General features: G+C 43.1%; 7 non-coding genes across 7 annotated transcripts; all 7 read left to right on the forward strand.

The window, feature by feature from the left end:
* Positions 1 to 465: 465 nt before the first annotated feature.
* On the forward strand, positions 466 to 539 carry trnas-cga. Its single transcript has one exon. It is a non-coding gene; the product is annotated as a tRNA-Ser (tRNA).
* Positions 540 to 1799: 1260 nt separating this feature from the next.
* trnas-cga lies at positions 1800 to 1873 on the forward strand. The gene has a single exon. It is a non-coding gene; the product is annotated as a tRNA-Ser (tRNA).
* Positions 1874 to 3496: 1623 nt separating this feature from the next.
* Positions 3497 to 3570, forward strand: trnat-agu. Its single transcript has one exon. It is a non-coding gene; the product is annotated as a tRNA-Thr (tRNA).
* A 189-nt stretch (positions 3571 to 3759) lies between these two features.
* On the forward strand, positions 3760 to 3833 carry trnas-cga. Its single transcript has one exon. It is a non-coding gene; the product is annotated as a tRNA-Ser (tRNA).
* Positions 3834 to 5193: 1360 nt separating this feature from the next.
* trnat-agu lies at positions 5194 to 5267 on the forward strand. Its single transcript has one exon. It is a non-coding gene; the product is annotated as a tRNA-Thr (tRNA).
* Positions 5268 to 5456: 189 nt separating this feature from the next.
* trnas-cga lies at positions 5457 to 5530 on the forward strand. Its single transcript has one exon. It is a non-coding gene; the product is annotated as a tRNA-Ser (tRNA).
* Positions 5531 to 8569: 3039 nt separating this feature from the next.
* Positions 8570 to 8643, forward strand: trnas-cga. Its single transcript has one exon. It is a non-coding gene; the product is annotated as a tRNA-Ser (tRNA).
* Positions 8644 to 16154: the final 7511 nt, after the last annotated feature.

Below are 16154 nucleotides of genomic sequence, written 5' to 3' on the forward strand. Positions count from 1 at the left end.
GGTCAAAGTGCATTGCTCAGGAAGTTGCAGACTTAAACTTTATGGTTTCGTAGGTTTGGAAAACAACAGAGCTTACAATAGTTTGAACCTTGGATTTACAGAGGCGCTGTGTCTTAGTTGGTCAAAGTGCCTGTTTCGTAAACAGGAGATCCTGGGTTCAACTCCCAGCAGTGCCTTGCTCAGGAAGTTGGAGATTTCAATTTTATGGATTCGCAGTTTTGGAAAAGTGCCTGTTTCGTAAACAGGAGATCCTGGGTTCAACTCCCAGCAGTGCCTTGCTCACGAAGTTGGAGATTTCAATTTTATGGATTCGCAGTTTTGGAAAAGTGCCTGTTTAGTAAACAGGAGATCCTGGGTTCAACTCCCAGCAGTGCCTTGGTCAGGAAGTTAGAGATTTCAATTTTATGGTTTCGGAGTTTTGGAAAACAACAGAGCTTGCAATAGTGTGAAATGGGCATTTACAGAGGCACTGTGGCTTAGTTGGTCAAAGTGCCTTTTTCGAAAACAGGAGATCCCGTGTTCAACTCCCAGCAGTGCCTCTTTCATGTAATTATGGACTTGAATTTTATGGTTTCGTAGTTTTGGAAAACAACAGAGCTTGCAATAGTGTGAACATGGCATTTACAGCTGAGCTGTGGCTTAGTTGGTTAAAGCGCCTGTTTAGTAAACACGAGATCCTGGGTTCAACTCCCAGCAGTGCCTTGCTCAGGAAGTTGGAGATTTCAATTTTATGTATTCGGAGTTTTGGAAAAAAAACATAGCTCACAATAGTGTGAAATGGGCATTTAAAGAGGCACTGTGGCTTAGTTGGTCAAAGTGCCTGTTTCGTAAACAGGAGATCCTGGGTTCAACTCCAGCAGTGCCTTGCTCAGGAAGTTGGAGATTTCAATTTTATGGATTCGCAGTTTTGGAAAAGTGCCTGTTTAGTAAACAGGAGATCCTGGGTTCAACTCCCAGCAGTGCCTTGCTCAGGAAGTTAGAGACTTAAACTTTATTGTTTCGTAGGTTTGTAAAAGAACAGAGCTTACAATAGTGTGAAATAGGCATTTCCAGAGGCACTGTGGCTTAGTTGGTCAAAGTGCATTGCTCAGGAAGTTGCAGACTTAAACTTTATGGTTTCGTAGGTTTGGAAAACAACAGAGCTTACAATAGTTTGAACCTTGGATTTACAGAGGCGCTGTGTCTTAGTTGGTCAAAGTGCCTGTTTCGTAAACAGGAGATCCTGGGTTCAACTCCCAGCAGTGCCTTGCTCAGGAAGTTGGAGATTTCAATTTTATGGATTCGCAGTTTTGGAAAAGTGCCTGTTTCGTAAACAGGAGATCCTGGGTTCAACTCCCAGCAGTGCCTTGCTCAGGAAGTTGGAGATTTCAATTTTATGGATTCGCAGTTTTGGAAAAGTGCCTGTTTAGTAAACAGGAGATCCTGGGTTCAACTCCCAGCAGTGCCTTGGTCAGGAAGTTAGAGATTTCAATTTTATGGTTTCAGAGTTTTGGAAAACAACAGAGCTTGCAATAGTGTGAACATGGCATTTACAGCGGTGCTGTGGCTTAGTTGGTTAAAGCTCCTGTTTAGTAAACAGGAGATCCTGGGTTCAACTCCCAGCAGTGCCTTGCTCAGGAAGTTGGAGATTTCAATTTTATAAATTCGCAGTTTTGGAAAAGTGCCTGTTTAGTAAACAGGAGATCCTGGGTTCAACTCCCAGCAGTGCCTTGGTCAGGAAGTTAGAGATTTCAATTTTATGGTTTCGGAGTTTTGGAAAACAACAGAGCTTGCAATAGTGTGAAATGGGCATTTACAGAGGCACTGTGGCTTAGTTGGTCAAAGTGCCTTTTTCGAAAACAGGAGATCCCGTGTTCAACTCCCAGCAGTGCCTCTTTCATGTAATTATGGACTTGAATTTTATGGTTTCGTAGTTTTGGAAAACAACAGAGCTTGCAATAGTGTGAACATGGCATTTACAGCTGAGCTGTGGCTTAGTTGGTTAAAGTGCCTGTTTAGTAAACACGAGATCCTGGGTTCAACTCCCAGCAGTGCCTTGCTCAGGAAGTTGGAGATTTCAATTTTATGTATTCGGAGTTTTGGAAAAAAAACATAGCTCACAATAGTGTGAAATGGGCATTTAAAGAGGCACTGTGGCTTAGTTGGTCAAAGTGCCTGTTTCGTAAACAGGAGATCCTGGGTTCAACTCCAGCAGTGCCTTGCTCAGGAAGTTGGAGATTTCAATTTTATGGATTCGCAGTTTTGGAAAAGTGCCTGTTTAGTAAACAGGAGATCCTGGGTTCAACTCCCAGCAGTGCCTTGCTCAGGAAGTTAGAGACTTAAACTTTATTGTTTCGTAGGTTTGTAAAAGAACAGAGCTTACAATAGTGTGAAATAGGCATTTCCAGAGGCACTGTGGCTTAGTTGGTCAAAGTGCATTGCTCAGGAAGTTGCAGACTTAAACTTTATGGTTTCGTAGGTTTGGAAAACAACAGAGCTTACAATAGTTTGAACCTTGGATTTACAGAGGCGCTGTGTCTTAGTTGGTCAAAGTGCCTGTTTCGTAAACAGGAGATCCTGGGTTCAACTCCCAGCAGTGCCTTGCTCAGGAAGTTGGAGATTTCAATTTTATGGATTCGCAGTTTTGGAAAAGTGCCTGTTTCGTAAACAGGAGATCCTGGGTTCAACTCCCAGCAGTGCCTTGCTCACGAAGTTGGAGATTTCAATTTTATGGATTCGCAGTTTTGGAAAAGTGCCTGTTTAGTAAACAGGAGATCCTGGGTTCAACTCCCAGCAGTGCCTTGGTCAGGAAGTTAGAGATTTCAATTTTATGGTTTCAGAGTTTTGGAAAACAACAGAGCTTGCAATAGTGTGAACATGGCATTTACAGCGGCGCTGTGGCTTAGTTGGTTAAAGCGCCTGTTTAGTAAACAGGAGATCCTGGGTTCAACTCCCAGCAGTGCCTTGCTCAGGAAGTTGGAGATTTCAATTTTATAAATTCGCAGTTTTGGAAAAGTGCCTGTTTAGTAAACAGGAGATCCTGGGTTCAACTCCCAGCAGTGCCTTGGTCAGGAAGTTAGAGATTTCAATTTTATGGTTTCGGAGTTTTGGAAAACAACAGAGCTTGCAATAGTGTGAACATGGCATTTACAGCGGTGCTGTGGCTTAGTTGGTTAAAGTGCCTGTTTAGTAAACAGGAGATCCTGGGTTCAATTCCCAGCAGTGCCTTGCTCAGGAAGTTGGAGATTTCAATTTTTTAAATTCGCAGTTTTGGATAAGTGCCTGTTTCGTAAACAGGAGATCCTGGGTTCAACTCCCAGCAGTGCCTTGCTCACGAAGTTGGAGATTTCAATTTTATGGATTCGCAGTTTTGGAAAAGTGCCTGTTTAGTAAACAGGAGATCCTGGGTTCAACTCCCAGCAGTGCCTTGGTCAGGAAGTTAGAGATTTCAATTTTATGGTTTCAGAGTTTTGGAAAACAACAGAGCTTGCAATAGTGTGAACATGACATTTACAGCGGCGCTGTGGCTTAGTTGGTTAAAGCGCCTGTTTAGTAAACAGGAGATCCTGGGTTCAAGTCCCAGCAGTGCCTTGCTCAGGAAGTTGGAGATTTCAATTTTATAAATTCGCAGTTTTGGAAAAGTGCCTGTTTAGTAAACAGGAGATCCTGGGTTCAACTCCCAGCAGTGCCTTGGTCAGGAAGTTAGAGATTTCAATTTTATGGTTTCGGAGTTTTGGAAAACAACAGAGCTTGCAATAGTGTGAAATGGGCATTTACAGAGGCACTGTGGCTTAGTTGGTCAAAGTGCCTGTTTCGAAAACAGGAGATCCCGTGTTCAACTCCCAGCAGTGCCTCTTTCATGTAATTATGGACTTGAATTTTATGGTTTCGTAGTTTTGGAAAACAACAGAGCTTGCAATAGTGTGAACATGGCATTTACAGCTGAGCTGTGGCTTAGTTGGTTAAAGCGCCTGTTTAGTAAACACGAGATCCTGGGTTCAACTCCCAGCAGTGCCTTGCTCAGGAAGTTGGAGATTTCAATTTTATGTATTCGGAGTTTTGGAAAAAAAACATAGCTCACAATAGTGTGAAATGGGCATTTAAAGAGGCACTGTGGCTTAGTTGGTCAAAGTGCCTGTTTCGTAAACAGGAGATCCTGGGTTCAACTCCAGCAGTGCCTTGCTCAGGAAGTTGGAGATTTCAATTTTATGGATTCGCAGTTTTGGAAAAGTGCCTGTTTAGTAAACAGGAGATCCTGGGTTCAACTCCCAGCAGTGCCTTGCTCAGGAAGTTAGAGACTTAAACTTTATTGTTTCGTAGGTTTGTAAAAGAACAGAGCTTACAATAGTGTGAAATAGGCATTTCCAGAGGCACTGTGGCTTAGTTGGTCAAAGTGCATTGCTCAGGAAGTTGCAGACTTAAACTTTATGGTTTCGTAGGTTTGGAAAACAACAGAGCTTACAATAGTTTGAACCTTGGATTTACAGAGGCGCTGTGTCTTAGTTGGTCAAAGTGCCTGTTTCGTAAACAGGAGATCCTGGGTTCAACTCCCAGCAGTGCCTTGCTCAGGAAGTTGGAGATTTCAATTTTATGGATTCGCAGTTTTGGAAAAGTGCCTGTTTCGTAAACAGGAGATCCTGGGTTCAACTCCCAGCAGTGCCTTGCTCACGAAGTTGGAGATTTCAATTTTATGGATTCGCAGTTTTGGAAAAGTGCCTGTTTAGTAAACAGGAGATCCTGGGTTCAACTCCCAGCAGTGCCTTGGTCAGGAAGTTAGAGATTTCAATTTTATGGTTTCGGAGTTTTGGAAAACAACAGAGCTTGCAATAGTGTGAACATGGCATTTACAGCGGTGCTGTGGCTTAGTTGGTTAAAGTGCCTGTTTAGTAAACAGGAGATCCTGGGTTCAATTCCCAGCAGTGCCTTGCTCAGGAAGTTGGAGATTTCAATTTTTTAAATTCGCAGTTTTGGATAAGTGCCTGTTTCGTAAACAGGAGATCCTGGGTTCAACTCCCAGCAGTGCCTTGCTCACGAAGTTGGAGATTTCAATTTTATGGATTCGCAGTTTTGGAAAAGTGCCTGTTTAGTAAACAGGAGATCCTGGGTTCAACTCCCAGCAGTGCCTTGGTCAGGAAGTTAGAGATTTCAATTTTATGGTTTCAGAGTTTTGGAAAACAACAGAGCTTGCAATAGTGTGAACATGACATTTACAGCGGCGCTGTGGCTTAGTTGGTTAAAGCGCCTGTTTAGTAAACAGGAGATCCTGGGTTCAAGTCCCAGCAGTGCCTTGCTCAGGAAGTTGGAGATTTCAATTTTATAAATTCGCAGTTTTGGAAAAGTGCCTGTTTAGTAAACAGGAGATCCTGGGTTCAACTCCCAGCAGTGCCTTGGTCAGGAAGTTAGAGATTTCAATTTTATGGTTTCGGAGTTTTGGAAAACAACAGAGCTTGCAATAGTGTGAAATGGGCATTTACAGAGGCACTGTGGCTTAGTTGGTCAAAGTGCCTGTTTCGAAAACAGGAGATCCCGTGTTCAACTCCCAGCAGTGCCTCTTTCATGTAATTATGGACTTGAATTTTATGGTTTCGTAGTTTTGGAAAACAACAGAGCTTGCAATAGTGTGAACATGGCATTTACAGCTGAGCTGTGGCTTAGTTGGTTAAAGCGCCTGTTTAGTAAACACGAGATCCTGGGTTCAACTCCCAGCAGTGCCTTGCTCAGGAAGTTGGAGATTTCAATTTTATAAATTCGCAGTTTTGGAAAAGTGCCTGTTTAGTAAACAGGAGATCCTGGGTTCAACTCCCAGCAGTGCCTTGGTCAGGAAGTTAGAGATTTCAATTTTATGGTTTCGGAGTTTTGGAAAACAACAGAGCTTGCAATAGTGTGAACATGGGCATTTACAGCGGCGCTATGGCTTAGTTGGTTAAAGCGCCTGTTTAGTAAACAGGAGATCCTGGGTTCAACTCCCAGCAGTGCCTTGCTCAGGAAGTTGGAGATTTCAATTTTATAAATTCGCAGTTTTGGAAAAGTGCCTGTTTAGTAAACAGGAGATCCTGGGTTCAACTCCCAGCAGTGCCTTGGTCAGGAAGTTAGAGATTTCAATTTTATGGTTTTGGAGTTTTGGAAAACAACAGAGCTTGCAATAGTGTGAACATGGCATTTACAGCGGCGCTGTGGCTTAGTTGGTTAAAGCGCCTGTTTAGTAAACAGGAGATCCTGGGTTCAACTCCCAGCAGTGCCTTGCACAGGAAGTTGGAGATTTCAATTTTATAAATTCGCAGTTTTGGAAAAGTGCCTGTTTCGTAAACAGGAGATCCTGGGTTCAACTCCCAGCAGTGCCTTGCTCAGGAAGTTGGAGATTTCAATTTTATAAATTCGCAGTTTTGGAAAAGTGCCTGTTTAGTAAACAGGAGATCCTGGGTTCAACTCCCAGCAGTGCCTTGGTCAGGAAGTTAGAGATTTCAATTTTATGGTTTCGGAGTTTTGGAAAACAACAGAGCTTGCAATAGTGTGAACATGGCATTTACAGCGGTGCTGTGGCTTAGTTGGTTAAAGCGCCTGTTTAGTAAACAGGAGATCCTGGGTTCAACTCCCAGCAGTGCCTTGCACAGGAAGTTGGAGATTTCAATTTTATAAATTCGCAGTTTTGGAAAAGTGCCTGTTTCGTAAACAGGAGATCCTGGGTTCAACTCCCAGCAGTGCCTTGCTCAGGAAGTTGGAGATTTCAATTTTATAAATTCGCAGTTTTGGAAAAGTGCCTGTTTAGTAAACAGGAGATCCTGGGTTCAACTCCCAGCAGTGCCTTGGTCAGGAAGTTAGAGATTTCAATTTTATGGTTTCGGAGTTTTGGAAAACAACAGAGCTTGCAATAGTGTGAACATGGCATTTACAGCGGTGCTGTGGCTTAGTTGGTTAAAGCGCCTGTTTAGTAAACAGGAGATCCTGGGTTCAACTCCCAGCAGTGCCTTGCTCAGGAAGTTGGAGATTTCAATTTTTTAAATTCGCAGTTTTGGAAAAGTGCCTGTTTCGTAAACAGGAGATCCTGGGTTCAACTCCCAGCAGTGCCTTGCTCAGGAAGTTGGAGATTTCAATTTTATGGATTCGCAGTTTTGGAAAAGTGCCTGTTTAGTAAACAGGAGATCCTGGGTTCAACTCCCAGCAGTGCCTTGCTCAGGAAGTTAGAGATTTCAATTTTATGGTTTCGGAGTTTTGGAAAACAACAGAGCTTGCAATAGTGTGAAATGGGCATTTACAGAGCCACTGTGGCTTAGTTGGTCAAAGTGCCTGTATCGAAAACAGGAGATCCCGTGTTCAACTCCCAGCAGTGCCTCTTTCATGTAATTATGGACTTGAATTTTATGGTTTCGTAGTTTTGGAAAACAACAGAGCTTGCAATAGTGTGAACATGGCATTTACAGCTGAGCTGTGGCTTAGTTGGATAAAGCGCCTGTTTAGTAAACACGAGATCCTGGGTTCAACTCCCAGCAGTGCCTTGCTCAGGAAGTTGGAGATTTCAATTTTATGTATTCGGAGTTTTGGAAAAAAAACAGAGCTCACAATAGTGTGAAATGGGCATTTAAAGAGGCACTGTGGCTTAGTTGGTCAAAGTGCCTGTTTCGTAAACAGGAGATCCTGGGTTCAACTCCAGCAGTGCCTTGCTCAGGAAGTTGGAGATTTCAATTTTATGGATTCGCAGTTTTGGAAAAGTGCCTGTTTAGTAAACAGGAGATCCTGGGTTCAACTCCCAGCAGTGCCTTGCTCAGGAAGTTAGAGACTTAAACTTTATTGTTTCGTAGGTTTGTAAAAGAACAGAGCTTACAATAGTGTGAAATAGGCATTTCCAGAGGCACTGTGGCTTAGTTGGTCAAAGTGCATTGCTCAGGAAGTTGCAGACTTAAACTTTATGGTTTCGTAGGTTTGGAAAACAACAGAGCTTACAATAGTTTGAACCTTGGATTTACAGAGGCGCTGTGTCTTAGTTGGTCAAAGTGCCTGTTTCGTAAACAGGAGATCCTGGGTTCAACTCCCAGCAGTGCCTTGCTCAGGAAGTTGGAGATTTCAATTTTATGGATTCGCAGTTTTGGAAAAGTGCCTGTTTCGTAAACAGGAGATCCTGGGTTCAACTCCCAGCAGTGCCTTGCTCACGAAGTTGGAGATTTCAATTTTATGGATTCGCAGTTTTGGAAAAGTGCCTGTTTAGTAAACAGGAGATCCTGGGTTCAACTCCCAGCAGTGCCTTGGTCAGGAAGTTAGAGATTTCAATTTTATGGTTTCAGAGTTTTGGAAAACAACAGAGCTTGCAATAGTGTGAACATGGCATTTACAGCGGCGCTGTGGCTTAGTTGGTTAAAGCGCCTGTTTAGTAAACAGGAGATCCTGGGTTCAACTCCCAGCAGTGCCTTGCTCAGGAAGTTGGAGATTTCAATTTTATAAATTCGCAGTTTTGGAAAAGTGCCTGTTTAGTAAACAGGAGATCCTGGGTTCAACTCCCAGCAGTGCCTTGGTCAGGAAGTTAGAGATTTCAATTTTATGGTTTCGGAGTTTTGGAAAACAACAGAGCTTGCAATAGTGTGAAATGGGCATTTACAGAGGCACTGTGGCTTAGTTGGTCAAAGTGCCTGTTTCGAAAACAGGAGATCCCGTGTTCAACTCCCAGCAGTGCCTCTTTCATGTAATTATGGACTTGAATTTTATGGTTTCGTAGTTTTGGAAAACAACAGAGCTTGCAATAGTGTGAACATGGCATTTACAGCTGAGCTGTGGCTTAGTTGGTTAAAGCGCCTGTTTAGTAAACACGAGATCCTGGGTTCAACTCCCAGCAGTGCCTTGCTCAGGAAGTTGGAGATTTCAATTTTATGTATTCGGAGTTTTGGAAAAAAAACAGAGCTCACAATAGTGTGAAATGGGCATTTAAAGAGGCACTGTGGCTTAGTTGGTCAAAGTGCCTGTTTTGTAAACAGGAGATCCTGGGTTCAATTCCAGCAGTGCCTTGCTCAGGAAGTTGGAGATTTCAATTTTATGGATTCGCAGTTTTGGAAAAGTGCCTGTTTAGTAAACAGGAGATCCTGGGTTCAACTCCCAGCAGTGCCTTGCTCAGGAAGTTAGAGACTTAAACTTTATTGTTTCGTAGGTTTGTAAAAGAACAGAGCTTACAATAGTGTGAAATAGGCATTTCCAGAGGCACTGTGGCTTAGTTGGTCAAAGTGCATTGCTCAGGAAGTTGCAGACTTAAACTTTATGGTTTCGTAGGTTTGGAAAACAACAGAGCTTACAATAGTTTGAACCTTGGATTTACAGAGGCGCTGTGTCTTAGTTGGTCAAAGTGCCTGTTTCGTAAACAGGAGATCCTGGGTTCAACTCCCAGCAGTGCCTTGCTCAGGAAGTTGGAGATTTCAATTTTATGGATTCGCAGTTTTGGAAAAGTGCCTGTTTCGTAAACAGGAGATCCTGGGTTCAACTCCCAGCAGTGCCTTGCTCACGAAGTTGGAGATTTCAATTTTATGGATTCGCAGTTTTGGAAAAGTGCCTGTTTAGTAAACAGGAGATCCTGGGTTCAACTCCCAGCAGTGCCTTGGTCAGGAAGTTAGAGATTTCAATTTTATGGTTTCAGAGTTTTGGAAAACAACAGAGCTTGCAATAGTGTGAACATGACATTTACAGCGGCGCTGTGGCTTAGTTGGTTAAAGCGCCTGTTTAGTAAACAGGAGATCCTGGGTTCAACTCCCAGCAGTGCCTTGCTCAGGAAGTTGGAGATTTCAATTTTATAAATTCGCAGTTTTGGAAAAGTGCCTGTTTAGTAAACAGGAGATCCTGGGTTCAACTCCCAGCAGTGCCTTGGTCAGGAAGTTAGAGATTTCAATTTTATGGTTTCGGAGTTTTGGAAAACAACAGAGCTTGCAATAGTGTGAACATGGGCATTTACAGCGGCGCTATGGCTTAGTTGGTTAAAGCGCCTGTTTAGTAAACAGGAGATCCTGGGTTCAACTCCCAGCAGTGCCTTGCTCAGGAAGTTGGAGATTTCAATTTTATAAATTCGCAGTTTTGGAAAAGTGCCTGTTTAGTAAACAGGAGATCCTGGGTTCAACTCCCAGCAGTGCCTTGGTCAGGAAGTTAGAGATTTCAATTTTATGGTTTCGGAGTTTTGGAAAACAACAGAGCTTGCAATAGTGTGAACATGGCATTTACAGCGGTGCTGTGGCTTAGTTGGTTAAAGCGCCTGTTTAGTAAACAGGAGATCCTGGGTTCAACTCCCAGCAGTGCCTTGCACAGGAAGTTGGAGATTTCAATTTTATAAATTCGCAGTTTTGGAAAAGTGCCTGTTTAGTAAACAGGAGATCCTGGGTTCAACTCCCAGCAGTGCCTTGGTCAGGAAGTTAGAGATTTCAATTTTATGGTTTTGGAGTTTTGGAAAACAACAGAGCTTGCAATAGTGTGAACATGGCATTTACAGCGGCGCTGTGGCTTAGTTGGTTAAAGCGCCTGTTTAGTAAACAGGAGATCCTGGGTTCAACTCCCAGCAGTGCCTTGCACAGGAAGTTGGAGATTTCAATTTTATAAATTCGCAGTTTTGGAAAAGTGCCTGTTTCGTAAACAGGAGATCCTGGGTTCAACTCCCAGCAGTGCCTTGCTCAGGAAGTTGGAGATTTCAATTTTATAAATTCGCAGTTTTGGAAAAGTGCCTGTTTAGTAAACAGGAGATCCTGGGTTCAACTCCCAGCAGTGCCTTGGTCAGGAAGTTAGAGATTTCAATTTTATGGTTTCGGAGTTTTGGAAAACAACAGAGCTTGCAATAGTGTGAACATGGCATTTACAGCGGTGCTGTGGCTTAGTTGGTTAAAGCGCCTGTTTAGTAAACAGGAGATCCTGGGTTCAACTCCCAGCAGTGCCTTGCACAGGAAGTTGGAGATTTCAATTTTATAAATTCGCAGTTTTGGAAAAGTGCCTGTTTCGTAAACAGGAGATCCTGGGTTCAACTCCCAGCAGTGCCTTGCTCAGGAAGTTGGAGATTTCAATTTTATAAATTCGCAGTTTTGGAAAAGTGCCTGTTTAGTAAACAGGAGATCCTGGGTTCAACTCCCAGCAGTGCCTTGGTCAGGAAGTTAGAGATTTCAATTTTATGGTTTCGGAGTTTTGGAAAACAACAGAGCTTGCAATAGTGTGAACATGGCATTTACAGCGGTGCTGTGGCTTAGTTGGTTAAAGCGCCTGTTTAGTAAACAGGAGATCCTGGGTTCAACTCCCAGCAGTGCCTTGCTCAGGAAGTTGGAGATTTCAATTTTTTAAATTCGCAGTTTTGGAAAAGTGCCTGTTTCGTAAACAGGAGATCCTGGGTTCAACTCCCAGCAGTGCCTTGCTCAGGAAGTTGGAGATTTCAATTTTATGGATTCGCAGTTTTGGAAAAGCGCCTGTTTAGTAAACAGGAGATCCTGGGTTCAACTCCCAGCAGTGCCTTGCTCAGGAAGTTGGAGATTTCAATTTTATAAATTCGCAGTTTTGGAAAAGTGCCTGTTTAGTAAACAGGAGATCCTGGGTTCAACTCCCAGCAGTGCCTTGGTCAGGAAGTTAGAGATTTCAATTTTATGGTTTCGGAGTTTTGGAAAACAACAGAGCTTGCAATAGTGTGAACATGGGCATTTACAGCGGCGCTATGGCTTAGTTGGTTAAAGCGCCTGTTTAGTAAACAGGAGATCCTGGGTTCAACTCCCAGCAGTGCCTTGCTCAGGAAGTTGGAGATTTCAATTTTATAAATTCGCAGTTTTGGAAAAGTGCCTGTTTAGTAAACAGGAGATCCTGGGTTCAACTCCCAGCAGTGCCTTGGTCAGGAAGTTAGAGATTTCAATTTTATGGTTTCGGAGTTTTGGAAAACAACAGAGCTTGCAATAGTGTGAACATGGCATTTACAGCGGTGCTGTGGCTTAGTTGGTTAAAGCGCCTGTTTAGTAAACAGGAGATCCTGGGTTCAACTCCCAGCAGTGCCTTGCACAGGAAGTTGGAGATTTCAATTTTATAAATTCGCAGTTTTGGAAAAGTGCCTGTTTAGTAAACAGGAGATCCTGGGTTCAACTCCCAGCAGTGCCTTGGTCAGGAAGTTAGAGATTTCAATTTTATGGTTTTGGAGTTTTGGAAAACAACAGAGCTTGCAATAGTGTGAACATGGCATTTACAGCGGCGCTGTGGCTTAGTTGGTTAAAGCGCCTGTTTAGTAAACAGGAGATCCTGGGTTCAACTCCCAGCAGTGCCTTGCACAGGAAGTTGGAGATTTCAATTTTATAAATTCGCAGTTTTGGAAAAGTGCCTGTTTCGTAAACAGGAGATCCTGGGTTCAACTCCCAGCAGTGCCTTGCTCAGGAAGTTGGAGATTTCAATTTTATAAATTCGCAGTTTTGGAAAAGTGCCTGTTTAGTAAACAGGAGATCCTGGGTTCAACTCCCAGCAGTGCCTTGGTCAGGAAGTTAGAGATTTCAATTTTATGGTTTCGGAGTTTTGGAAAACAACAGAGCTTGCAATAGTGTGAACATGGCATTTACAGCGGTGCTGTGGCTTAGTTGGTTAAAGCGCCTGTTTAGTAAACAGGAGATCCTGGGTTCAACTCCCAGCAGTGCCTTGCACAGGAAGTTGGAGATTTCAATTTTATAAATTCGCAGTTTTGGAAAAGTGCCTGTTTCGTAAACAGGAGATCCTGGGTTCAACTCCCAGCAGTGCCTTGCTCAGGAAGTTGGAGATTTCAATTTTATAAATTCGCAGTTTTGGAAAAGTGCCTGTTTAGTAAACAGGAGATCCTGGGTTCAACTCCCAGCAGTGCCTTGGTCAGGAAGTTAGAGATTTCAATTTTATGGTTTCGGAGTTTTGGAAAACAACAGAGCTTGCAATAGTGTGAACATGGCATTTACAGCGGTGCTGTGGCTTAGTTGGTTAAAGCGCCTGTTTAGTAAACAGGAGATCCTGGGTTCAACTCCCAGCAGTGCCTTGCTCAGGAAGTTGGAGATTTCAATTTTTTAAATTCGCAGTTTTGGAAAAGTGCCTGTTTCGTAAACAGGAGATCCTGGGTTCAACTCCCAGCAGTGCCTTGCTCAGGAAGTTGGAGATTTCAATTTTATGGATTCGCAGTTTTGGAAAAGTGCCTGTTTAGTAAACAGGAGATCCTGGGTTCAACTCCCAGCAGTGCCTTGCTCAGGAAGTTAGAGATTTCAATTTTATGGTTTCGGAGTTTTGGAAAACAACAGAGCTTGCAATAGTGTGAAATGGGCATTTACAGAGCCACTGTGGCTTAGTTGGTCAAAGTGCCTGTATCGAAAACAGGAGATCCCGTGTTCAACTCCCAGCAGTGCCTCTTTCATGTAATTATGGACTTGAATTTTATGGTTTCGTAGTTTTGGAAAACAACAGAGCTTGCAATAGTGTGAACATGGCATTTACAGCTGAGCTGTGGCTTAGTTGGTTAAAGCGCCTGTTTAGTAAACAGGAGATCCTGGGTTCAACTCCCAGCAGTGCCTTGCTCAGGAAGTTGGAGATTTCAATTTTATGTATTCGGAGTTTTGGAAAAAAAAACAGAGCTCACAATAGTGTGATATGGGCATTTAAAGAGGCACTGTGGCTTAGTTGGTCAAAGTGCCTGTTTCGTAAACAGGAGATCCTGGGTTCAACTCCAGCAGTGCCTTGCTCAGGAAGTTGGAGATTTCAATTTTATGGATTCGCAGTTTTGGAAAAGTGCCTGTTTAGTAAACAGGAGATCCTGGGTTCAACTCCCAGCAGTGCCTTGCTCAGGAAGTTGGAGATTTCAATTTTATAAATTCGCAGTTTTGGAAAAGTGCCTGTTTAGTAAACAGGAGATCCTGGGTTCAACTCCCAGCAGTGCCTTGCTCAGGAAGTTGGAGATTTCAATTTTATGGATTCGCAGTTTTGGAAAAGTGCCTGTTTAGTAAACAGGAGATCCTGGGTTCAACTCCCAGCAGTGCCTTGGTCAGGAAGTTAGAGATTTCAATTTTATGGTTTTGGAGTTTTGGAAAACAACAGAGCTTGCAATAGTGTGAACATGGCATTTACAGCGGCGCTGTGGCTTAGTTGGTTAAAGCGCCTGTTTAGTAAACAGGAGATCCTGGGTTCAACTCCCAGCAGTGCCTTGCACAGGAAGTTGGAGATTTCAATTTTATAAATTCGCAGTTTTGGAAAAGTGCCTGTTTCGTAAACAGGAGATCCTGGGTTCAACTCCCAGCAGTGCCTTGCTCAGGAAGTTGGAGATTTCAATTTTATAAATTCGCAGTTTTGGAAAAGTGCCTGTTTAGTAAACAGGAGATCCTGGGTTCAACTCCCAGCAGTGCCTTGGTCAGGAAGTTAGAGATTTCAATTTTATGGTTTCGGAGTTTTGGAAAACAACAGAGCTTGCAATAGTGTGAACATGGCATTTACAGCGGTGCTGTGGCTTAGTTGGTTAAAGCGCCTGTTTAGTAAACAGGAGATCCTGGGTTCAACTCCCAGCAGTGCCTTGCACAGGAAGTTGGAGATTTCAATTTTATAAATTCGCAGTTTTGGAAAAGTGCCTGTTTCGTAAACAGGAGATCCTGGGTTCAACTCCCAGCAGTGCCTTGCTCAGGAAGTTGGAGATTTCAATTTTATAAATTCGCAGTTTTGGAAAAGTGCCTGTTTAGTAAACAGGAGATCCTGGGTTCAACTCCCAGCAGTGCCTTGGTCAGGAAGTTAGAGATTTCAATTTTATGGTTTCGGAGTTTTGGAAAACAACAGAGCTTGCAATAGTGTGAACATGGCATTTACAGCGGTGCTGTGGCTTAGTTGGTTAAAGCGCCTGTTTAGTAAACAGGAGATCCTGGGTTCAACTCCCAGCAGTGCCTTGCTCAGGAAGTTGGAGATTTCAATTTTTTAAATTCGCAGTTTTGGAAAAGTGCCTGTTTCGTAAACAGGAGATCCTGGGTTCAACTCCCAGCAGTGCCTTGCTCAGGAAGTTGGAGATTTCAATTTTATGGATTCGCAGTTTTGGAAAAGTGCCTGTTTAGTAAACAGGAGATCCTGGGTTCAACTCCCAGCAGTGCCTTGCTCAGGAAGTTAGAGATTTCAATTTTATGGTTTCGGAGTTTTGGAAAACAACAGAGCTTGCAATAGTGTGAAATGGGCATTTACAGAGCCACTGTGGCTTAGTTGGTCAAAGTGCCTGTATCGAAAACAGGAGATCCCGTGTTCAACTCCCAGCAGTGCCTCTTTCATGTAATTATGGACTTGAATTTTATGGTTTCGTAGTTTTGGAAAACAACAGAGCTTGCAATAGTGTGAACATGGCATTTACAGCTGAGCTGTGGCTTAGTTGGTTAAAGCGCCTGTTTAGTAAACACGAGATCCTGGGTTCAACTCCCAGCAGTGCCTTGCTCAGGAAGTTGGAGATTTCAATTTTATGTATTCGGAGTTTTGGAAAAAAAAACAGAGCTCACAATAGTGTGATATGGGCATTTAAAGAGGCACTGTGGCTTAGTTGGTCAAAGTGCCTGTTTCGTAAACAGGAGATCCTGGGTTCAACTCCAGCAGTGCCTTGCTCAGGAAGTTGGAGATTTCAATTTTATAAATTCGCAGTTTTGGAAAAGTGCCTGTTTAGTAAACAGGAGATCCTGGGTTCAACTCCCAGCAGTGCCTTGCTCAGGAAGTTGGAGATTTCAATTTTATAAATTCGCAGTTTTGGAAAAGTGCCTGTTTAGTAAACAGGAGATCCTGGGTTCAACTCCCAGCAGTGCCTTGCTCAGGAAGTTGGAGATTTCAATTTTATAAATTCGCAGTTTTGGAAAAGTGCCTGTTTAGTAAACAGGAGATCCTGGGTTCAACTCCCAGCAGTGCCTTGGTCAGGAAGTTAGAGATTTCAATTTTATGGTTTTGGAGTTTTGGAAAACAACAGAGCTTGCAATAGTGTGAACATGGCATTTACAGCGGCGCTGTGGCTTAGTTGGTTAAAGCGCCTGTTTAGTAAACAGGAGATCCTGGGTTCAACTCCCAGCAGTGCCTTGCACAGGAAGTTGGAGATTTCAATTTTATAAATTCGCAGTTTTGGAAAAGTGCCTGTTTCGTAAACAGGAGATCCTGGGTTCAACTCCCAGCAGTGCCTTGCTCAGGAAGTTGGAGATTTCAATTTTATAAATTCGCAGTTTTGGAAAAGTGCCTGTTTAGTAAACAGGAGATCC

Source organism: Cyclopterus lumpus, chromosome 15 (assembly GCF_009769545.1).
Source record: "Cyclopterus lumpus isolate fCycLum1 chromosome 15, fCycLum1.pri, whole genome shotgun sequence".
Lineage (NCBI taxonomy): Eukaryota > Metazoa > Chordata > Actinopteri > Perciformes > Cyclopteridae > Cyclopterus > Cyclopterus lumpus.